At 43.6% G+C, this 25,263-nt stretch overlaps 1 protein-coding gene across 1 annotated transcript in view; it reads left to right on the top strand.

Moving 5' to 3' along the window:
* atp2b2 (ATPase plasma membrane Ca2+ transporting 2) overlaps positions 1-25,263 on the top strand; it is a 125,315-nt gene that overhangs the window by 527 nt on the left and 99,525 nt on the right. The window lies entirely within an intron of this gene.

Genomic DNA, 25,263 nt, shown 5'->3' with positions numbered 1-25,263 from the left:
ATCAGAGAACACACGCGCATACACACACGCACGTGCACATGCACACACACCCACATGCACACATGCACATGCACACACACTCACACGAGGCATTTAAATGGAACGGAATTCGGAATTAATGTTTTTTGCGATTATAATGTATGGATTATAATCGGTTTTATCATCGGTTTATCATCTACATCAGGTTTTGTGACACGCCAAAATCGTCATTATGCATGGGATGCTGTGCACACACACACACACACACACACACACACGGCACACACTAGCAGCGGACATACGTAAGCACAGCATCAGTACAGCAGACAGACGGAGAGGGAGTCCCGTTTGAATGAGCAGGCTAATGAAAACCCTTTCCTCGCGCTGCCCGCATGTTTACACGTGATTAGTATGCATGATATTATCTCCCAGGACAGTTTTATACACACACACCTCTACTTAACACACACACACACACACACACACACACACCTACCTAACACACACACACGCACTACCCCCCCCCCCCCCCCCCCCCACCCCCTAACACACACACACGCACTACCCCCCCCCCCCCCCCCCCCCACCCATACCTCCTCCTCCTCCCCTTGTCCCCCTCCCACCCCGCCAGCCTATCAGGTGCTGTGTTATTAGTGAGCAGGTCTCCGCGGCAACACGACGGCATATATAGAGAGAGAGCCATGTGGGTTAATGCATGTGGCGTCTGCTCAGTGGTGGGGAAGTAGAACTATGAGTACTGTCACTGCTCATTGGTGGGGAAGTATAGAACTATGAGTACCGTCTCAGCTCAGTGGTGGGGAAGTGGAACTGAGTACCGTCACTGCTCATTGGTGGGGAAGTAGAACTATGAGTACCGTCACTGCTCATTGGTGGGGAAGTAGAACTATGAGTACTGTCACTGCTCATTGGTGGGGAAGTATAGAACTATGAGTACCGTCTCAGCTCATTGGTGGGGAAGTAGAACTATGAGTACCGTCACTGCTCATTGGTGGGGAAGTAGAACTGAGTACCGGCACTGCTCATTGGTGGGGAAGTATAGAACTATGAGTACCGTCTCAGCTCATTGGTGGGGAAGTAGAACTGAGTACCGGCACTGCTCATTGGTGGGGAAGTATAGAACTATGAGTACCGTCTCAGCTCATTGGTGTGGAAGTAGAACTGAGTACCGGCACTGCTCATTGGTGGGGAAGTATAGAATGAGTACCGTCACTGCTCATTGTTGGGGAGGTAGAACCTTAAGAGTATATATGAATAGAGACGGCACCGGATTTCTCTTCCCATCCACTTGCATTAAGTTGCTCTAAAGCGCATAAGGCAATTTCACCCCTCCTTCCGGGTAGGAACAGAATGCATTCTGGGATGGTTTTGCCCCGAACACATGAACGCGCTGGCCGTTGACTATCATTGCACGCGTTCACGTATGAAACAGCGGCGTTCACGTATGAAACAGTGTTCACGTGTCATCATGAACGTGCACAATGATAGTCAACGGACCAGCGCGTTCATGAGGGGGCCGACCCCCATCTGAAAATATGTAGTTCCAGGGACTTCCCAGATGCATAGATTTGAGTTAAAAATGTAAGAAAAATGCGAGCACCTTTTCCACCACTGCTGAGATGGAGCAGCGAGCGCAGATGCCGGAGCAACACATTTGCTATTTTAGTTGCTACTACATTTTGTAATGTAGACATGTTTTAAATGCATTATAATTATTTTATTTTCCTTTAACCACTTAAAACCCATTATACTGGAGTCAAAGCCCGGAATAAGGATAGGAGGGTTGAAAGGGTAGTACTCCTCATTACTGTGCCTGTATTATTTATTTCAGTGGTTCCCAGAACTTTTTATGACATGTCAAGGACCCCCAAATCTCACAAAGACACTATAATTAACCCACAGCACGGCTCCAGCAGTGATTCTCAACCGGTTTAATTTCAAGGACCCCCAGTTTGACATGCATTAGTCTACGCCGGACCCCCCCATTTAATGGCATTTCTATCTCTGCGACCCCAATTTATATTGTAAAATCTATGTTAATGTATAGACCCATAAGGGTCCCATTTGGCTCCAAATTATCATTTAGCTATACAGGGACCCCATGGAACTCCCTCAAGGACCCCTGGACTTTGAGAACCACTGATTTACTTATATTAGTTATATTAGAATGACTATACCATGTTCTCCATTTAGTTATATTAGAATGACTATACCATGTTCTCCAAAAACGGAAGTTTGGAGCACTCTGGTGGAGCTGTTGCCCCAGCGACCCGAGTGCGGATAAGCGGTTGAAGATGGATGGATGGATGGATGCATTTAGTTACTTGTTTCACAACAAAGTGTACTGCACGCAGATAATGCTGTACACTCTTGCTTTTGAGTTCGGGCTGGGGTCAACAAGCACAGAACCAACAGTTTAGCCGCCCCATCTCCTCGCATCTAAACCAATCATTTTCCATGTCAGTGGTTCCCTGTCGTCCCAACCGTTTTTGGATAATAGAGGCGAGCGTCACAGACATCCCCGCCCCCCTGTGAGGGCATCGGAAAGAGAATTTCCCATCATTTTTTTCCCCATATAGACGTTTTAAAACGTATTTATTTCACCCATTCAGGGCGGGAGTTACGCCTTTTTGGTGTTTTTAAGCATTATGTTAGACTTTAGCTATTGAAAAATAGCAGATCTATAAGCTCGTAGCACAGCACTCGGTGCCGCGCTATGAGCTTGTAGATTTTTTTGCAAAATCGTGAAAATGTGGCGCAAATCTTTGCTCTTTCAGAGCAAACGTTTTTAACTCATATCGTTGCTTCTGGGAGGGTCCCTGGAACAACATGTTTTCAGATGGGGGTTCGGCGGCCAATTACATATACTTTTTGGGGTCCTTTGACATTAAAAAGGGTATCTTTGAAAAACAAAGAAGAGGTCCTGCACACTGTCAGACACAATGTTGCTCTTTATTAGGTCAACGTTTCGGTCGCTTAGTCATCAGGACAGACAATGTCAAGGGGTCCTTGACATTAAATAGTTTAAGAACCACTTATATACGATTACGATATACAATATCTCGATTTAAAAGAATAGAAAATCTACAAGCTTGTAGCATGGCACCCAGTGCCGCGCTATGAGCTTGTAGAGCTTGTAATGCTTAAAACACCAAAAGGGATTCCCGCCTAGAATGGGTTAAAATAAAATGCACTGATATCGAAAATAGCCGATCTACAAGTACTACTTACTTGTTTTTGAATAGCAAGAACCTGCTAGCTATAACCTGCGATCAAGTTTCTTAGCTCCCGATCTGATTCCAATCATTTGATTTGTCCCGATCACGTTTTTCTTGCTCCCGATACGATTCTGATCGATCATTTTTAAAATGACGCGATTGGCCCCGATTTCCGATCACGTGATCGGATCGGGACAACCCTACTGTACTTGTGGTACTGTACGTATAAGTGTGAGTGGGCGCTAATATCTGCATGTTACTTGCTGTTGTTACGTGCTGCTGAATATTGATGCTGTGAGAGCCTGGATTGGCTCTTGTCATGTGAGCACCCTTGTGTCATCAGAGGTGATAGGTTGATGGACACCGTCAATTGTGTTTCATTGGACGTCTTGCTGTGTACAGTATATATATATATATATATATATATATATATATATATATATATATATATATATATATATATAGTGTCACTTCTAGGTCACCTGTTGTTGTAGACACCAGGATACAGCACAAGTAGCTGGACCGGATACGACAGATAAGACTACAATCGACCTCTTAAAGGACCACTTCATAACCGCCATCATTAGGTAGACCTTTTTTTTAAACAAGATTTCTTTATTATCGTGAGAACGATGGCTTCCATTTTCGCATTGCAACTTTTCAGGACTAGAAAGCCTCCAGTTTCTATTAGCTTGTATTCCCCATCGATGATGTCACTGGAGGACGGTTTCTGAACTGCCCACAGCCCTCCTATGAGACACAGACCAAGTAGAAAACAATTGCGCCATTTTTTCATGATTATTAGTGAGGACCTATTATATGAAGATAGGTTGTGAAGTGGTCCTTTAACCCATTTTGGGCGGGATCCCCTTTTGGTGCTCAAAGCGTTATGTTAGCTATTGAAAAATAGCAGATCTACAAGCTCATTTTGCTACAAGCTTGTATATCTGCGCTGGAAATCCTCAAAAACATAAAGTGGATGATGCCTTTTTCTGACCCCGTAAATCATTACCATATTCGTCACTGGTATAAGTAATTGGGAAGTGAGTAAATCTGTGTGTTTATGCTGAGTGAGGCACAGTGTATCTCCACAGAACATATGTTACCTCCACCTTAGAAATGCGATCGTTCGTGGTAATTGTGGTGGAAGGGACGTTGCGTACAGCCTGCTGCTGTCGACATGTGTGGCATGTGCAATGGTGTATGTACTGTTCAGTATGTGTCCCAGGGGCCTGGTTGCAACGGTGAACGGCCTTGACCCAGCGTGACCCCTTTGGCAACATAAATGACACTCATATATACTGCATGCAGGCCCCATACGATGATGCGTCATTTGGCAGCCAAGTCTATGAGCTTTTAATGTTTGTTTAGAGCGCCTATGACATAAATCTTTTGCCAGCCAAGTCTATGGACTTTTAATGTTTGTATAGAGCACTAAATTAATGTTGACGTGAGACGTCATGTGGTCAATATAAATACATCTCGTGACATCATAGTTAGGGTTGGGATTCGTTAGGATTTTAACGGTTCCGAATCCTTCCCGGATCCCTCTTAACGGTTCCGGTTCCTAACGGTTCCCTTAACGGATCCCAATATAATTTTTTCCCCTTTTTTTCTGACATAGATTATGCTTATATTATAACTAACCTAACCAAGTACATAATAAACACAAATTCATTAATTCAATTATTGAAAATGCTCTTTACAATTATGAGGTGGCACTATTATTTTAATTTCACCACCACCAGCTAGCCACCACAACAATATCATTGTTGCAATTTGTACTGTATATTGCAATTTGTACTGTATAGTAAATATACAGTACATACACATTGCAATAATGATATTGTTGTGGTGACAAATGTTGTCTTTAATGTTCAGATTAATTTAATATGAAGGACCCTTACCCTAATGGAAACAAATAGTGCTTTCTTGGATTATAAAAATTGAACTGTAGGCTACGTTCCTGTGCTTTTTTCTGCAAACTCTTTATAAAGTAATCAATCTATGGAGGTATATGCACCTAAACGGGGCTCAACAGTCACGCGATTCATTTAGAGACAAATCAAAAGCATTGATAGTGATATTTAACGTGATTCATATAATATCAGACAGAAGGACGTTGAGTCATTGGCGGTCTAAATAACACCATTAACAACAGTTGTAGGCTACAACACGCCTAATGAAAAGCTCTGTAGAAGTTTAGTAGTTTTTATTTTCTATTACGTTACTAGCCTGGGGAAAGTGAACGAGCCTTGCATCATCCTCGTCTCCCGCCGGCTGTGGTGGAGCTGCGGGGAGTGCAGGCACGGCTTTCCGCATGGCTCTCAAACGCGATGTGCCTACTGTAGATTATTCTCGTGAGTTGTGGACTCGTGTAGACATATTGATTTTGAGAACTCGTGGACGTGGTGCAACTGGTAGCCTACAAGTTGCAACAACCTTTGCAGCGAACTATAGCATAGCATTTATTGCACGTTGCGTGCTCAGCCTCAGTCATTTCCCTCTCTGTTAACCACACTATGGAGATCTCTTCGACATACTGTCCCACTCGCTCCGCGGCGGTCGCTGAATGCACAGAACAGTGGGCGTATCCTCCCCGACCCCACTCACTCATGTAGGTGGGGTGACGTCACCACAGGCTCTGCTTGCATGCATGCACAGACACAGCGGAGCTAAATGACGACTGATGAGAACCGTTTGGGGAACCGTTAATACGAAAACGATGGAACCGGCTCCGGATCCGCAATGTCGGAACCGGGTCTGAAATGGACCCGGTTCCGAATCCCAACCCTAATCATAGTGGCAGTGAATCTGCAATCGTGTGACAACCACAAAGTGTGATTCTTTTTGTAGAATGCTATAGGGACCCGGGAATGAGGACCACTGTTGGTTCGCACCACAGATTTCCAGAGGAATTCTTGCATTGGATTTTGTATTGCATTGGACATACATTTTTAAATTAAGCTCCGTTGCATGCAAAGACTTATGATATTAACAAGCACGTTTAGATTGATAATCTCCACAAATCAACACACGTGTTATAATGTATTAAGCACACAGGCAATTCATCTAAGTTAAAAAAAAGGCACAATTGGTTCAAAGCTCACATTTGAGAGTGACATTAACAGGTTTAAGTCATTATTTTATCCAGAGAGACTCTGTCTTCCATAGTAAGAACCCAGTGCTAGTTACCTCTGTTTTGCCATGTACAGTACAGTACAGTACAGTACAGTACAGTACAGTACAGTACAGTACAGTACAGTACAGTACAGTACAGTAAAGTACAGTACAGTACAGTGCCAGGAGAAGGTATAGCATGTCTCTGATACAGCCAGCAGGCTAATGTCAAGAAGCATTGGAGGCCCGGGCAGATGGAAGCTAAGCTGCTTCTTATGGAGGCGTGGTGAAGAGAAAGCAGGAAGGCTGGCCGCTCGGGGCAGCGTGGGACAGAGATCATGGTTCTTCTCTCAGGACCATATATATATATATATATATATATATATATATATAACGATGGTATTGACAGCTCCTCCAGGGTATTAACCACATGGACCCTAGCATCCTTCTTATCGTCTCCGCCAGCCCCAAGGTGTGGCCCTGAAGAGTGAGGCTATGTTTTAGACAGAGCAGTGGTGGAAAGTAATTATGTACTTTTACGCTGTACAATTTTGAGGTATTTGTACTTTACTTGAGTATTTCCAATTTCCAGTACTTTTACTTATACTCAACTACATCTCGGAGACAACATTTGTACTTTTTCTCCACTACAATTATTTGAAAACTTTAGTTACTGTAGTTACGTTGGAGATTTTAATTTTGATTAGAAAACATACATTACATTAACCACGTCAACCCTATACATTTCAGCTATTTTCAATAGATTTTGTACACATTTCGAACTTGTGAAATGGCATATTCTGGCATATTCCACCACTGGCACAGAGTAGAGATGGAGAATCTATCATAGAGTATCTTTATTGAAAAGGTTTAAACCGTCCGTCTGTCTGCGAGGACATTTTTTCACCTTCTAGAGCGCCACCAGGAGGCCATGACATACAGTATATAATATTGGCAAACGCTAGTTTTTGTATAACATTCTGCAAAATGTCCTCAGGCGAAAATGGCAGCAGCTCTACAAGCTATGCCAGCACAAAGAGCTGATCTACAAGTTATCCCAGTGAAAATTGTTTTATACAAGCTGCAATGTGTTGTGCATGTGCTTATAGATCAGCTTCATTATTTTGAGTAGCTGCTCGCTGCAGCAGCGAGCAGCTACTCATTATGTATAGAATATACTTATGGGATAGATCACCGTTTCTCAACATTGGTACTGAGCAGTGTTGTTTTCGTCTACTAAAACTAAGACGAAAAATGTTCGTCGACTACCTTTTTTCACTGACAAAAACTAAATGGAAACGAAATGAAAACTAAGCGATGATGACTAAAACTAAACTAACTAACTAAATATACTGACAATGTCATCAACAAATAAAAACTAGACTAAAATGTTAGGAAGGGACTAGTGGACAAGAGATCCAGTATAAGTCATTTTACACTTTGTTTCATGCTGAAAATAGCCTTGCGCTGCGACGCATTGTGAGCTTGTAGATCACGTAAAATCAGTGTAAGTGTAAAATCAGTCATTTCGATGGCATCAAGGCCCACCAAAATACATTTTAGTCGACTAAATCAACTGTAGATTTAGTCGACTAAAATCTTATGAAATTTAGTCAACTAAAACTAGACTAACACTAAAACATTCCAGGTGACTAAAATGTGACTAAAACTAAATAAAAACGTTTCAAGAGACTATGACTAAAACTAAAATCAAAATGTTCTGCCAAAAACAACACTGCTGAGAATCACTTGGAGAGATGGTCGTTATGAAGATGAGATGGTCTTGGAAAGAGCTTATTTTGTTCTGTAGCCCATTAAGACCTGGGGCAGATTATATGGGCTGTATTTTGCGTGTCTTAAGTACCAGGTCTTATTACTACTTAACTTAAGACCTGGAGGCGTGATCAATGCCATTTGGCTATTCTGAGTGGCCAAAGAGCATTGACCACGCCTCCAGGTCTTTAGTTAAGTAATAAGACCTGGTACTTAAGACACACGAAATACAGCCTGAGTTTCTTCTAAATCAGACAGTTCACAGAGAAGATTGTGTGCACATCTCAATGCCTATATTTAGGCCTGGTGCTGGATGTCAGGCATCAAGGCAAACATCAAGGAAGAGAAAGAACATCCGCACACTAGTTTCTAGAGCTCCGAGACTTACTTTATTTAGAGGCAACAAATTGCAACGTTTCAATCTAGGTCTTCATCTGATGAAGAGGAAATTTATATGGTTGTATAATTATGTTATGTCAGTGGTGTTCAAACCTTCTGTCAAGACGGACCCCCACACTGGCCGCGGACTCCCATCTCAGAATAGTTTTGTTCCAGCAGGAAACCACAGAAAAAAATATTTGAGTTAAAACAAATCCATTGCTTTAAAAGAATATTATATTCAAAGATTTGCACGTACATTTTCAGAAACGGCAGATGTACAAGCTCATATAGTGCGGCACCAAAGCACCTCAAAGTATATGAATAGCCAAAGTATAACATAATGGTTAAAGTTTGTTCAATGACACAGAAGCTTTCGCTGTTTCAACGGGTAAGTGGCGAGCAGTGGCGTGCACATGCAGACATTTAGAGGGGCAGGTGCTCAAGTGAAAAAAGGGCACCTTGTGCAGCGCGTGGAACCGTCTGGTTGCCTTAATAGTGAGATTTATAGATTTTGGGGCATAAATAATGTATTTGAAGCTTCTGTTATCAAGAATTGATCAATGTCACCATGGTCCACGTACTGTACACTGTATATTATACACTGTGTTTTTTTTCCAAAATGATACATTGCTGTCCAGAGGGCAAGGGCAGGTGGTGCTTTAGTACCCCCTAGTGTCTATCTGTGCACGCCACTGGTGGCGAGCCTTGTGGGCTGTGAGAGGGCATGTAATTTCACCCTCAAGGATATAGAGCGTCACAGTCCCGCCCCCTACCAGGGCCCGCAAAATGATTCCCCGTTCATTTTCCTCATAGACATTTCAAAAGGTATTTATTTAAAGACCTTTTAAGCCTCGTACAAAGCCAACTTGAGTTTTGGCAGCAATATTTGCCTCTGAGATGTAGTGGAGTATAAGGTATCAGAAAAGGCATTTTGTTCCAAAAATCCACCTGTTGGTGGTGCTATAACAGGCCAATGTGAAAAGGGTGGGATATATTCCTCAGCCTAGTAGGAAAGTCTGTGAAAGATGTACCGTAAATTGCATGCTGCTTTTTTTAACGGGCTAATCGTGCAAACTTTGCAAGCCATTATTAGCCAATTAGGATGGAATATGAAATATGTGCGTGCAAAATTTGGAATCGACCAGGTTAATGGTGCCATCGCAACGCATCATGCTTTCACTGCATGTTTGAATAGTAAGTGTTCGACCTTCGGTCGCAATATGTATAGTTGTATACAGTATGTATCTTAAGTTCAGTACCTGAGTAAATCTACTTGGTTACTGTCCACCACTGGGCCTGTTGCTCCTTGGCCCAGATTGTCCTCCTCAGTTGTGTGTCTCATGTCTCCCCCCTGAGTCCCAGTCCTCTCTCTGACTGTCTGCAACCCACATACTGTAGGCTATGCTTACTGCCGGACCTCCATCATAGCTCCACATTTCAACTATTTGTCTGTCTGTCTGTCTGTCTGTCTGTCTGTCTTATATTACTTTATTGTCATTACTTTGAATGGATTGGCATTGGACAATCGCTTTTTTGGGTGGGATTTAGTGAAGGGCTAATTCCAAAAACCAAAATCTCGGCCACTCACTCACTCACACTTGCTCACTCCAGCATGGTGTTACGGTGAAATTGGTGACCTGCTGAAATATTTGACAATCGTGTAGACGTCACATAATAACGTCAGTGTCTGAATGTAAATCGTTGCAGTTTGTTCATTAGCAGAGTTCAACCTATAGTGGTATTTAGGCCACGTATTTAAAGACCTCCATGTAAGTTGTGTCCAACAAGATGGTCCAACAAGATGGTCACCATAATTTGCCATGCTGGAGTGACCTGAATCTGATTGAGCGAGTGGCCGAGATTTTGGGTATTGGAATTTGGCTTTCTCTCTCTCTCTCTCTCTCTCTCTCTCTCTCTCTCTCTCTCTCTCTCTCTCTCTCTCTCTCTCTCTCTCTCTCTCTCTCTCTCTCTCTCTCTCTCCCTCTCCCACCTCTTGCTCTCATTTCTATTTCAGTGAAGCTGGTCGTCTCTCTCAGAGGGTCCCAGTGGGCTGCTGTACAGCCTAGCCCAAATGGAGCTGCTCCACATCCACATAACCTTCGCTATGTCTCACTGCCGCCACACATATACGACCAAACAAGTATCACATGCTGTTTCTCATATAGTTTTGACTGTAGTTCGAAAACCGGCCATGTATACTGTTTCTGTCGCTGCCGTGCAGAAAGCTTTCTATCTTCATATATTTCAGGGGTGGGCAACTTTGACGATGGAGAGGGGCCACTTACTATATTTCCACCCTCACTCCAGAGGGCCACATCTACAAGCTCTACAAGATCTGCTTTTTTACAAGCTTGTAAAAAAGCTGACCGGTTCTGACATTCCATATGTTGATCTGACCCCCCATGCCAAAGCGCCAGCGCTTGCCCATTAGTTTGCCATCACCCAGGAGGATGCGTGTCGGGTTAATAAGCTCTATTTTTGTACCATGGCACTTCGCACAAATTCAGGATTGGCTATTTTGGCTGGAAAATGGCAATATCCAGGTAATAATAATGCAATATTTCCACCTGACGGCGACGACATTGCAGTAAAGCAAACAAGGTATTTTATGTATACAGCACGTATCTCCCAAATCACAATCATTAATTAATCACAGATTCATTAAATTCCTTGTGTGAAAATTAGCAATATGATGCGAAAGTGGTGATTATGAAGATAATAGTGCAATTATGTTATGTACTGTATCAGTGGGGATGCTGGCATCTGTATAATGATAGGGAAGACAGCGCTTCATCGCATACAAAAAAAAAGAAGAAAATAAACGTGTGACTGAGTCTTCCAGAAATGCATTTAATTGCGTGATAATTGTATCTGTTTTATGTAGCAGCCGTGACAATGGTTCTCATGGGAAAAATTGTTGATGTTTCCTACGTGTAAAGACTCCTTGGAGGCCAACATTTATTGTGTGAAACTGTAGTTTCTGACGATGTGAGTTATAACTATTGTGCGCACGCACACACACACACACACACACACACACAAGCGGGATGGAAATCTTACAAATTGCTGCTTTAAGGTCTGGGGTCTTTTATTAATTTTCCTAAATATTCGATTCAAATCATCTCTGTTTTTTTCTTTTAAATGGTTTTCAGACTAGCGCTGACTGGTTTTGTGACCCAAATTCTGGAGGTTCAATCAAGCACATCTATGATTCATATAGGATACAGAATACTAAATGAGGGCAAAGACAGAGCAATAAAGAAAATGCACTGTGAAGCTCTTTTAGTTTCTGCCTGGGGATGAAAATACCTTGACGTGTAGGCCTACATTCATTGAACACAGATGTTGTTTTTACGTATAAGATTAACCACACCATAGAACGTGGACTCAACGACATTGCATGGTGGTAGACTACTGTAAATGTAGCCTATACATTACATGGGTGATGTCATTGGGAGATGGAGAGCAGTATGGATCACAGGTGGAGATGCATGGGGGGTACTGGCATTTTACTGGTAATGGTAAATGCGGTTGGTTAGACAGACCGTTCGACAACACTTTGGCTCCCGGCTGCGTGGCCGGTTACAACTAACCCATGGCAGGTTAAAACTAACCCGTGGGTTCGGAGTAATGCCTGTTGGACTGTTAGTATGTCGAACAAAAACACATGCTCCCGGTAAATGGTACCCCATACCGGTAATGGTACTGGCTGTATTGGGTTCTGATTGTACTATAGTTGTGTGTGCATAGACCAAATTCACACAGAGGCTGTTGTATATTTGTTTCCTAAAAGAACCACCTTTGCACATCCATGAGCAGTGGCGTGCACAGACATTTAGAGGGGCAGGTGCTCAAGTGAAAAAAGGGAACCTTGTGCAGGGACTGTCCACGAGACAGCCTACAATTAAGTGATAGTCTGTCTTTCCCTAAATGAAAGAATAACTTTAGCTGCCTCTCCAACGCCTATAGTTTGGGCACCCCAGGGAGTCTTCAGCTGGCATTCCACTGAAATAGCCAGGGGCCACTATTGATGAAGAAGATAGATGCTTCCTGCATGCATGTAGCCCTAACCTCCCACAGAGCAGCACACTTAAACCTAACCTTAACCCTCTCCCAACGTTTAACGCACCCCTCACCAACCTTAATCTGGTCGTCTTAACGCACCCCTCACCAACCTTAATCTGGTCGTCTTAACGCACCCCTCACCAACCTTAATCTGGTCGTCTTAACGCACCCCTCACCAACCTTAATCTGGTCGTTTTAACGCACCCCTCACCAACCTTAATCCGGTCGTCTGTCTGTCTGTCTGTCTGTCTGTCTGCGTCTCTTGGTCTCCCTCAGCTCCTCAGAACTTCTTCAAGTTATAGCCTAGAAAGTATTTCAACTCTCTGTGCATGCGGGCCAGACAGGAGAACCTCTCTCCTATAGTTTATCCTTCGTGATCACGCTCATCTGTTCCGTTTAGAACCAGGTTGATTTGATTCGATTGACGACAGCGGTTTTGGCAATTGTATTTGCCCCTTATGTGTCCATTTTTCGTTAGCAATTATCCTCAAAATTGTGATCCGCGTCAAACCTCAAACTTTGGCATGGATTGGCCCACTCCCCTCTATCCTCTTTACCTCCTCTCCCTCGTCTCCTTATGTCTTTCCTTATGTCCTCCCTCTCTAGCCGTCTCCCTCCTCTGCCCCCCCCCCCCCCCCTCTCTCTCTCTCTCTCTCTCTCTCTCTCGATCGTGCTAATCGCGTCATCCGGCGGCAGAGCCCTCTGACACAGTCTATTTAATCTCTGTCTCGCTAGGGAGCTCTCACACAGAGCCTCCATTTCTTTAATAGGGACAGTTTTCATCCTGCTCCACAACTCCTCTACTCTCCTCTCTACATCTCTCCTCTGAGAGACAGAGGAAAAAGAGGAAAAAGAGGAGGCAGAGCAGCAGGGAGGCAGACATCTCTGAGGGCACATTATAAATGATACTCAGCCATTTTGCTTTCTGAGGGAGCAAACCTCATCACGTGCGGAGGCCCCCACACCTACACACGCACGCATGCACACACACACACACACACACACACACACACACACACACACACACACACACACACACACACACACACACACACACACACAGGCAGTTTGAGTGAGCTCGTAAGTCAAAGGCTGCGGCAAACAGAAAATGTCCTAAGCTATGATTCAACAGCTAGTTGTAGCAGACTCACATTTTATAGTTCTGACTCTGGGTTCAGAAAGCATATTCCTGTTCCAGACAACTTGTGTGGAAGTGTGGAGGTCAGAAATGCATTTCTGGCTCTATAAATCAATTATTTGAAAACATGGAAGACGGTGCAAGAGCCAAGGACGCTAGTGTTTATGATTCATGCACCTCCTTAGTATTGGTGGTACAGGACTCAAGCTGCAGCATTCTGAATCAAGTTAACTGCAGTCATATGTCTACTGACATACATTATAAATAGAAATATATATATATATATATATATATATATATATATATATATATATATATATATATATATATATATATATATATATATAAAAATACAATTAAGACCTGTTGAAGAGGTGCAGTGAAAGACTCCATTGTTCTTTCCGGCTGTGGTCACAATGTTACACGAGAGGGTGTGCGTTATCGTGATTATTGGCACGCCAGTGCTGCGGTCAGGAACGAGCACGCATCAGTGCAAGCGTCACTGAACGCACACCTTCCAGGGCAATATTGCGATTATTAAACAACTGTCATTTCTCAAAGATGTTTTCCAAAAATAATCACAGTACAGTACAGTACAGTACAGTACAGTACAGTACAGTAACTATAACAATAAATGTATAGTCGAACCGCTCAGTTCACACAGGTGTGATTTTATCAGTTGTACCATCATGCTCGTTTGAAGCACGGGTACAGTAGATGGCTATTTCAACCAATCAGATTGCTTCCCCCGAAACTGTATAAATGGCCATTACTCTCTTGTTACATGGTTGCCTATAGTTTTTATTTATTTTATTGCCGGCTAGCAGTTGGGGGGGAGGGGGGGGGGGGGTTGCTCTTGCTTGGACTGAACCGACATATTTCCAATGGAAATACATATGGAATATACAATTGGATCTAGGTGTCTTTCAGCAACACATTAACTCAAAGGTAGGAAGCAACTTTCAATCTACCGCGCTGTGGTGAAAATAAATGTTTTGCCTTAGTCTGCGAGAGTCTTAACGCTGTATTGAAATACCTTAAAGGGCGAAAATCTGACGGTATCAACACCGTGGCTTTTCCTGTCGCGGTATTACCGAAATACGGTAAAGCGAGGCATGCGTTTCACTTTAAGAGTCAGACGCTAACTAACTAGGGCTAACGCTCCGGTTCGGTCTCTATCCTTTCATTACTCTATGACTATAATGCATTCACATACACATGCAAACACACCCAGTACATGTCCTATATACAAGACACACTGATTATCTCTCTCACACACAGGCATGCAGTTTACAGTTTGCATGTGTGCACACACACACGCACGTATGCATGCACACACACACACACACACACACACACACACACACACACACACACACACACACACACACACACGTATTGTGATACAGGCCAAGGCCTGCGGTGAAGTCAGCTGTCTCGTGAGATGCCTGAGTGAATTAACAGGACAGACATTGATGATCAAACACTATAATATGCATGTTATGCGGTCCAGTGTTCACACACACACACACACACACACACACACACACACACAAACACACACACACACACACACACGCAGCTGTGGATGCAAGTAGTACAGTGTTTGTGTTCACATACTTGTCATTTCGTTATTCATTCTCTAAATCTTTTTCCCTTTGAATCCATTTGTTTCAATTTCTTATACTTCAGTCAGTCCAATATTGACCAGTTATCAGGTCACTATCACATATATCAGATTACACATTAATTCATTCTGATTATTCTAGCATACACACGTCATGAACGATTCCATATCTGAGCTGATTTTGTATTTTTTTCAAATCATCATCCAGGTCATATTTTACAGATGAAGGCTCATCGATTAGCCTTAATGTATTGTTCTGGTTCTCTGGGACTCGGACTCGTATAGCCAAGGACTAACCAAGGCCTGGTGATTCATGACCCCAGTGCATTGATAACCATCTCAACCTAATGGATTGTGGCAGTTTAACGAGAGGGTCTCCGTAGCATGCAATACTCAGTTTTTTCTTTATTAGTATACAAAAGACAGCATTCCAAGGCTTGGATTGAAGGAGATTTAGTTCATTTTACAGATTATGCATTCATAGTATCCTTGAAACACCAAAAGGGGTTCCCGCCCCAAAATGGGTTAATAGCCCGGAAGTAGGAAGTTATTCTGTGCATAGAGCCAATTGTCCTTCCATGTCAGCTCATGTTGACCTGTCTTCGTCACCCGCTGTGCGGTGCGTTGGTGCAACACAGAATGATCTGGCTCTTGAATGGACCCACAGCCCTACTTTGCCCAAGGGCACAATGTGTCATTTCTGAACGTCCAGTTTATAGTGGAAGTTAATGCTCTAGGGGTGATGATAGGCACTATAGGCCTATAGCACTATAGGCCCCCACATCTCTCAACGATTTTCAAGAATGGTCTTATGGGGGGAAGAATATTATCATGTCAACAACAGGCACAGCAGTCAAATCTGCCTTGCCTTGGTCAAATGCTCAAGGAGTGGCATTTGCTTTTCTTTCACCATGTAGTAAATGCTGCATTCGTGGTCTGGAAAGGGCAGTTGTTTTACAGACGGGTAAAAGGGCAGGGGCTGAAGCCCCCTTTGATGTCTATTTGTGCACGTCCCTGATCCTCATGGCCTTGCAGTGGGTGCCTGGACCGCTGAGCCACGGCCCAGGCCTTTCGTCTTAGTTTTAGTCGACAAAAACAACACTGGTTATATGCTAATTATTTTGGGATTCCCTGGATAGATACAGTTCCTTGGCTAAAGGCTAATCAGTAAATATAAAACATGCATTCAGAAAACCTTCAGGGAAAGGACAGGAAAGCGCAAAGAGTTAATTGGAATGGCACATGATCTGTCTATACTTCGCAGTGATATAGCACATTACAATTTAGGCATTTAGCACACACTCTTAACCCATTTAGACCTGCCGTCGATTATACAAATGTCTTCTAAATCGGGTGCAAATCCTGACAGTTTTCTGAAAAACCTCATGTTTCTATGTCAGTCGTTCTCAATCTCAAAAATAAATAGCAGATCTACAAGCTCATTGTGCGGCACCGAGTGCCGCACTACGAGCTTGTAGATCTTGCATTTTTTTTGCTATTTTTCAATAGCTAAAGTATAACATAATGCTTAAAACACCAACAGTGGTTCCTGAAAAAACATGGTAATACATCAAATACATAAAATATAATCATCATGAATCATACGTAAGCTTAAGGACCTATAACAGTGAAATATCTATCGAACGAAACTACAGGTGTATACACTATAGAGTGTTATATTGATAAACGAGTCCATTAACAAGCCACAATTAGGCTACTAATTGCCATGTTAGCCACATACAGCATATCATACTGTACCGTAGTAGCTGTCGTGCCAAACAACATATTAGCAGCAGCACTGCGGAGCAACAGACAGACAATGGGAGGACATTAGAGTGTGTAGATTTCTCGTACCTGTCATGATTATTTCATGACTTTTTCTGGTACTTTGCATTTTAATGGCCATCCCCTATTGTGTCCCGGGCACACTGGAGCCCCCGGGGGCGAAACTCGAGACTGACACCGCAGACCGGAGACAGCCAGGAGATAGGCCACTGTCACTCTCCCTTTCAACCTGCTCTCCCTTTCAGTGTGTGTGTGTGTGTGTGTGTGTGTGTGTGTGTGTGTGTGTGTGTGTGTGTGTGTGTGTGTGTGTGTGTGTGTGTGTGTGTGTGTGTGTGTGTGTGTGTGTGTGTGTGTGTGTGTGTGTGTGTGTGTTTGTGTATTATTATTGGGTCCACTATATTGCGAGCTTGTAAATGGGGCTGAGACAAATTAAGAACGTTTAACTAACATTTGTGTCATGATTTTGTTTTCATTTTTGTAAAGAAATATTTTGCCGGTTTATTTTGATAGCCCAGTGACAGAGAGAGCGTATACGGGAATGAGTCCGTCCGTCTGTCCGTCCGGCCTGTGGAATGGAACCAGGGACTCTCTGTCAGGCAGGCGTTGGAGAGAGGTATGCTCCCTAACGACCAGCTCAGAGAGGAGCACTTACCTCATTCTGAGCCATGACGTGACTAAAGACTGCGTGTGCGTGCATTTCAGCTGCTTCTTCCATCGAAGCTATGGCTGTGGCTATAGCCACGGAAGCTAAAATAAGGTAAAAAAAATATTCGTATAAATTCTGGACTAATGCTCTTTTAACAAACCTTGTATAATCTCGAGGTTGGCACATGGATTAACATAACATATGGATTCCTGAGATTAGGAGAGGTTGGCACAGATTGGGTCAACGAGGCAGCCGGACGGCTGTCGTGTTGCGTGGTCAGATGGGAGAACACTTTAGGAGATTCTCAAACGGGCCCTGGTCCAGAGGAGGTTGGAACCCACTGTGATAGGGTTGGTCCAGAGGAGGTTGGAACCCACTGTGATAGGGTTGGTCCAGAGGAGGTTGGAACCCACTGTGATAGGGTTGGTCCAGAGGAGGTTGGAACCCACTGTGATAGGGTTGGTCCAGAGGAGGTTGGAACCCACTGTGATAGGGTTGGTCCAGAGGAGGTTGGAACCCACTGTGATAGGTTGGCCCTGGTCCAGAGGAGGTTGGAACCCACTGTGATAGGGTTGGTCCAGAGGAGGTTGGAACCCACTGTGATAGGGTTGGTCCAGAGGAGGTTGGAACCCACTGTGATAGGGTTGGTCCTGAGGAGGTTGGAACCCACTGTGATAGGGTTGGTCCAGAGGAGGTTGGAACCCACTGTGATAGGGTTGGTCCAGATGAGGTTGGAACCCACTGTGATAGGGTTGGTCCAGAGGAGGTTGGAACCCACATCAGGGTTGCCACGTGTTAGTCTTACATCCCGCTAGTCCCACAATATGTGGCCTGGACTCAGCCGTGGCTTCTGCGGTTCCTTCCATCCATCCATCCATCCATCCAATCATCCATCCATACATCTTTTGTCCAGTGGCCTGCCATTCAAATCACCAAACAGCCAACGCCATCAACAGGGTGACCTTTCCGTCCGTCTGTCAGTCACATTGTACTGCTTGTGTCATTAGAAAGCCTTTGACATGCATAAAAGGCTGGGTCAGCTGCTATAGCCAAGCTGTCAACACCTGTCCAACAGACTCAAACACACGCACACGTCCGTCACTCCTCTCATGTGTGACTATACAGATAGTGTAGTCACACACTATGTAGGACACTGTGTCCTCAGTGTGGACGTATGCAGGGTTAAAGTAGAATTATATGCCTAGAAGGCTTTCTTACCTTTATTTGTAGTTGTTACGTCCCCACCAAAGAGGTCCAGGTGTTATTTTGTGCGCCACTCAATGATGCATTATTGGCTATTTCCCCTAATATAAGCCCTCCATTAATTTAATTAAATTGCATTGACTTGAATGGGGCAAATTGGGGTGTTGTGCTAATTCGCTTATTTCCATCGCAATATGAATTGTATATATCCTCTCTTCATAATGTAAATACTATCCCAAGCGGCACACTTTACTACGTATTTCGATGGAAATAAGCGAATTAGCACAAAAACCCAACCCCCATTGAGGGCTTATATTATTAGGGGAAATATAAATAATGCACTTTTGCACAAAATAACACCTGGACCTGTTTGGTGGAGACGTAACAACTACAAATAAAGGTATAAAGAAAGCCTTCTAGAATGGAATTCTCTATGCAGTACAGTATCGTACTGACGTCTAGAAGCCAGAGAAATGTCATCTCTGTTTACAAATCAACCACTATACTGTACATGAAGGCACCAATTCCTTTTGGCGATAAATCACACACGAGCGTCCTCCTAACTAATAATAATTTGTTTCCCCTCCTCTGGGGGATTTGTCACTGTATTATTTGCAGACACGGTGACATGTGCCCTCCGCATTTGACCCCACCCTATGAGACTCAGAAACCGTGCAGGGCCCTATAGTTGCGTGTCGAGTTTCTTGCTCGGGGACACTTTGACACATAGACAAGGGTCTGGGACACTTTGACACGTAGACAAGGGTCTGGGACACTTTGACACATAGACAAGGCTCGGGGACACGTTTACACATAGACAAGGGTCTGGGACACTTTGACACATAGACAAGGGTCTGGGACACTTTGACACATAGACAAGGCTCGGGGACACGTTTACACATAGACAAGGGTCTGGGACACTTTGACACATAGACAAGGGTCTGGGACACTTTGACACATAGACAAGGGTCTGGGACACTTTGACACATAGACAAGGCTCGGGGACACTTTGACACTTAGACAAGGGTCTGGGACACTTTGACACGTAGACAAGGGTCTGGGACACTTTGACACATAGACAAGGGTCTGGGACACGTTGACACATAGACAAGGGTCTGGGACACTTTGACACATAGACAAGGGTCTGGGACACTTTGACACATAGACAAGGGTCTGGGACACTTTGACACATAGACAAGGCTCGGGGACACTTTGACACATAGACAAGGGTCTGGGACACTTTGACACATAGACAAGGCTCGGGGAGACTTTGACACATAGACAAGGGTCGGGGACACTTTGACACATCCATCCATCCATCCATTCACACTTACAGCCCACAGTTTTGGGAATCCCTGGAGCTATAGAAAGCTCATCGGCTTGTACAGGCCCTGGGTATAGAATCGATGCAGTTGTTATTTCATTCCCATAATTTTACACAGGGTTGTTTATGTGCACTGAGCATGTGCGCGTGGCGTGCCCACCCATCTCTGCCATGAGTCAGACTGTCAGAGCACAGCTAGTGCCTGACAGCCAAGCTCACCCACTCACATCACTATTGTATTGACGCACGCACGCACGCACGCACGCACGCATGCATGCACACTCATCGTCATCTTTGTCATGATCTTCCTATGCTGTACTTTCATTCTCAGTAAAAGGTATAAGTATCTTTTCTTATATGGAGAGGAAATCTTGAAAAAACAAGAAGGTGACCGCACACGCCAATAGCCAGAGTGCCAATAGTTTATTAGGACATAGCAGGTAAAACAAATTAATCCAACGTTTTGGCGGTTAAGCCTTCATCAGGGAATCGTTCCATGCTACAAGGACTTTGGTGTGCGTTAGCATCTTTGTACACAGTCTTTTCTTATTTGGCCCATGGCTTAATAGTTACAGCTGCGCCAGGACTTGCTACAGCGGAACTGCTTCGTCTCTAGTCATGTGGCACATTTGCGAGGAAATGGTACCGGTGTTTCAGTACTCGGTACCAGTAAATGGTGACTGTGTTTCAGCTCTGTACCAGTAAATGGTGACTGTGTTTCAGTACTCTGTACCAGTAAATGGTGACTGTGTTTCAGTACTCGGTACCAGTAAATGGTGACGGTGTTTCAGTACTCGGTACCAGTAAATGGTGACTGTGTTTCAGTACTCTGTACCAGTAAATGGTGACTGTGTTTCAGTACTCTGTACCAGTAAATGGTGACGTGTTAAACACTGCAATTGTGGGATCGGGACATCCCTACAAGTAACTAAGTGCATTTACTTAAGTACTGTATACTTAAATACAATTTTAGTATTTCCAGAATAGACCATAATAGCATTTTGAGGTATACTTTTACTTTATTTGAGTACGTCCATCTTCTTTTCTATTTTTACTCTACTACTATTATTTTAAACTTGATTTGATGGTTAATTTGCAGACTTGGATTATGTTTTTCGAGTTATACTTCGGCTATTTGAGAATTGGCGATTTACAGGCTCACAGCGCTGAGAATAGGCGATTTACAGGCTCACAGCGCTGAGAATAGGCGATCTACAGGCTCACAGCGCTGAGAATAAGCAATCTACAGGCTCACAGCACTGAGAATAGGCGATCTACAGGCTCACAGCACTGAGAATAGGCGATCTACAGGCTCACAGCGCTGAGAATAGGCGATCTACAGGCTCACAGCGCTGAGAATAAGCAATCTACAGGCTCACAGCACTGAGAATAGGCGATCTACTACTCTGAGTATTTTTATGCTGTGTTATTGTTACTTTTAGGTATAAAAAAAACCCACCACTGGTAATCTTCTGGTAAAAGTAGATCTGACTCCTTCATTTGCAGTGTTGTTTTTGGCAGTTAGTTTTAGTCATAGTCTCTTGAATAGTTTCCATTTAGTTTTAGTCACCTGGAATATTTTACTGTTAGCCTAGTTTTAGTCGACTAAATATCACAGGATTTTAGTCTACTAAAAAAAGGTAGTCGATGAACATTTTTCGTCTTAGTTTGATCCTGATCTGTCATTTTGTCCACCATGCAGAGCATGGCATCATAGGCCCCCACGCACGCACTCACGCACGCACGCATGCATGCACGCACGCATGCACGCACGCATGCACGCGCATTCCACAGACACGGCATGACATCACAAATCACTGCCTGTCACTTCACACTCCATTTCTTTTTCCATGCAGAGTGTCCTCAGGGGTGTGAATGGTTGATCTCTGTACTGTGCGTGTGCGTGTGCCTCCCTCTGTGACTGACCATGAAGTTAGAGCGTGTCACCATCCGTGTAAAGATGTAGGTTACGTTAAACACAATTGTGCAGTGCTGGGCTTTGTGATTGTGTGTGCAGGCGTTGTGTGTGCGGGCGTGTGATTGTGTGTGCAGGCGTTGTGTGTGCGGGCGTGTGATTGTGTGTGCAGGCGTTGTGTGTGCGGGCGTGTGATTGTGTGTGCAGGCGTGAGCACAATAAGCGCACGCACACGTGGGTGCAGTTTCTGTGCGAGCGTGTTTGCCCACAGAGCAAGTGGGCGCAACTGCGGCTTGTAGTGAATAATGTTGACTGTTCAATTGTCCACACATAAATGTATAAGCAGCGTGTGTGTGTGTGTGTGTGTGTGTGTGTGTGTGTGTGTGTGTGTGTGTGTGTGTGTGTGTGTGTGTGTGTGTGTGTGTGTGTGTGTGTGTGTGTGTGTGTGTGTGTGTGTGTGTGTGTGTGTGTGTGTGTGTGTGTGTGTGCATGCGTGTGTGCATGCGTGTGTGTGTGTGCACGCGCGACTCACTGTTTTGCATTCATGAATGTGTTTGTTACTTTTTCTGCCTCGTTCTCTGCAGTGTTGTTTTTGGCAGCAAATTTTGATTTTAGTTTTAGTCATAGTCTCTTGAATAGTTTTCATTTAGTTGTAGTCACATTTTAGTCACCTGGAATGTTTTAGTGTTGTGTCTAGTTTTATGTATTCCCATGCGTAAAATGACATTTTAGTCTAGTTTGTATTTGTTGACGAAATTGTCAGTATATTTAGTCTTAGTTTTAGTCATCATAGCTTAGTTTTTATTTAGTTTCCATTTAGTTTTCGTCAGTGGAAAAAGGTAGTCGATGAACATTTTTTGTCTTAGTTTTAGTCGACAAAAACAACACTCGTTCTCTGTCATATAGTGCTCTACGTATCGCTGTTAAAATGTATCGTTACGCCCCTACGTGATAATGAGTACTACTGTATACTTTACGTGATAATGAGTACTACTGTATACTTTCTGGAAAGAAAACCAAAATATGATACTTGTGGTCTATAATGCAGACAGTGTTTCTGAAACACCCTCATGCTAGAGTTGTTCAAAATAGCAGATTAGACTATAGTAGCTCACAACGCCGTTGTAACGGCTAAAGTGGCTAAAACGAATGCTATATATTAACTAATCTTTGCTAGGGACACTTTGCTCAAGTGTAGAGTGGCCGGATGGTAACAGCAATGGTAACCGCAAGGTCGCCAGTTTGAACCCTGTGGGCTCCCCCAGAGTTAGTGTCGAGGTGTCCTTGAGCAAGACACTGAACCCATCCGATGTGCTGGTTGGTGCCTTGCATGGTTTCCGTCGCCATCGGTGTATGAATGTGTGAATGTAATGCACCATCTATGTAAAGTGCCTTGGATAAGTAGTTGCTGCGAGAGTGAGGTCTAGCCAACATACCAACTCGAGATTCCTGGATCGCTGCCCTACACAATTTCCTATCCAACATCAGGTTCTTGAGCTTTGCAGTGTTGTCAACTAAGGTGGTATACGCTTCTTTCCCCTCCTGGGTTTGCTCCCATAGAGTCAATTTACTTGCCTCAAGTTCTGTGTGCCTGACGCAGCGCCCTGCCAGCCTCATCCTTCTCTCTCTGACTTTGTCCGTGACCCGTGGTAGGTCCCACTCCCCACATAGGTCCACATTTCTGATGCGGTCCTTGACATGAAAATGTTTGAGAACGACTTTCAGAAAACTGTTAGGATTTAGATACCTTTTTTTAATCGGTCTAAATGGGCTAGACTGCAGGTTGTTTTCAGTCATAAAAACAGGTTGTTTTCAGTCTTCTCATGCATAGAAGGAAATGTGCACACCATACTAATGCCAACGTGTGTTATACAAAACATCAACCAACACATTTTAAAATGACATGCAATACAATACGTGATGCAATATGATATGATAAATAAAATTAAATAAAATCACGGTGCTAAAGGTAATTAGCTGTACAGTACATACAGTACATTGCATCAGCTGTACAGCAGCACAACATCATCAAAAACCCCTCTCGCCACCTGTGTCCACCGTTATCTACCTATTAGGAACCAATTAGAGGCATTGTGGCGTTTTCCTCCTTTCCTCCATTCTCTCCCTTCTTGTTCTCCTTTTGATCTGTCGTCTTCTTTTGTTCCATCTGCTATTCTCTTGTCGTCCCACTCCTCCTCCTCCTCCTATCTGGCACTTAGAACCACTCACTCCCAGCTCTGGACCCCGACCTCCATCTCACCCCTGGCTGTCTCTCCCTCTCTCTCTCTCTCTCTCTCTCTCTCTCTCTCTCTCTCTCTCTCTCTCTCTCTCTCTCTCTCTCTCCGTGTTGTTCCTCCAGGAAGAGTAGCTAATGGGGATCCAAATAAACAATGAATGATAAACATTTACCTCCGTGGAGCGTAGAGAACCATATCTCACTGAAGCCTGGATTCATGCTTACTGCACACCGGTGTGTGTGTATATATATATATATATATATATATATATATATATGGCCGAGTTTAAAAAACGAATGCTTGGAATGGATTCAGAATCAGGAAAACCTCCTAGTTTAACATGTCACATGCTACTTAAAGCATAATGACATTTTGACATTTTTGCCTTATATAGGATGTTAGTGGTAGGATCACATACTGTATAGACCCTTATGAAACAAATTGCAAATTGATTCTGATTGGCTGGTTACCGTCACGTGACCTCACCGATAATCCACCTTCAATCACTTTATATCATATATTGGAGTCTCACCACGCCTCTCACCCATTGTAAAGTCCATGGTAACCTGAGACCTCTTGTGGCTTATTGCTTTAATAGACAATATTTTAGGCCAATAAAAAAAAGGTCTCCACCAGGCCAGGTTATCGTGGCCTCCTGGTGGTGTGGAAAGGATGCCATTTCTTCTTATGCAATTCGACATTCAAAGACATGATTTGAGGCAGTTTGTTCCAAAAATGTGTTTAGCAAAAGTCCACCTGCTGGTGGCGCCATAACAGGCCAATGTGAAAAGGGTGGGATTTATTTCTCAGCCTAGTAGAACTGTGTGTGCAACA

Source organism: Protomyctophum bolini (genome assembly GCF_963924005.1).
Source record: "Protomyctophum bolini genome assembly, chromosome: 2".
Taxonomy (NCBI): domain Eukaryota; kingdom Metazoa; phylum Chordata; class Actinopteri; order Myctophiformes; family Myctophidae; genus Protomyctophum; species Protomyctophum bolini.
This window is presented reverse-complemented; position numbering and strand designations above follow the sequence as displayed.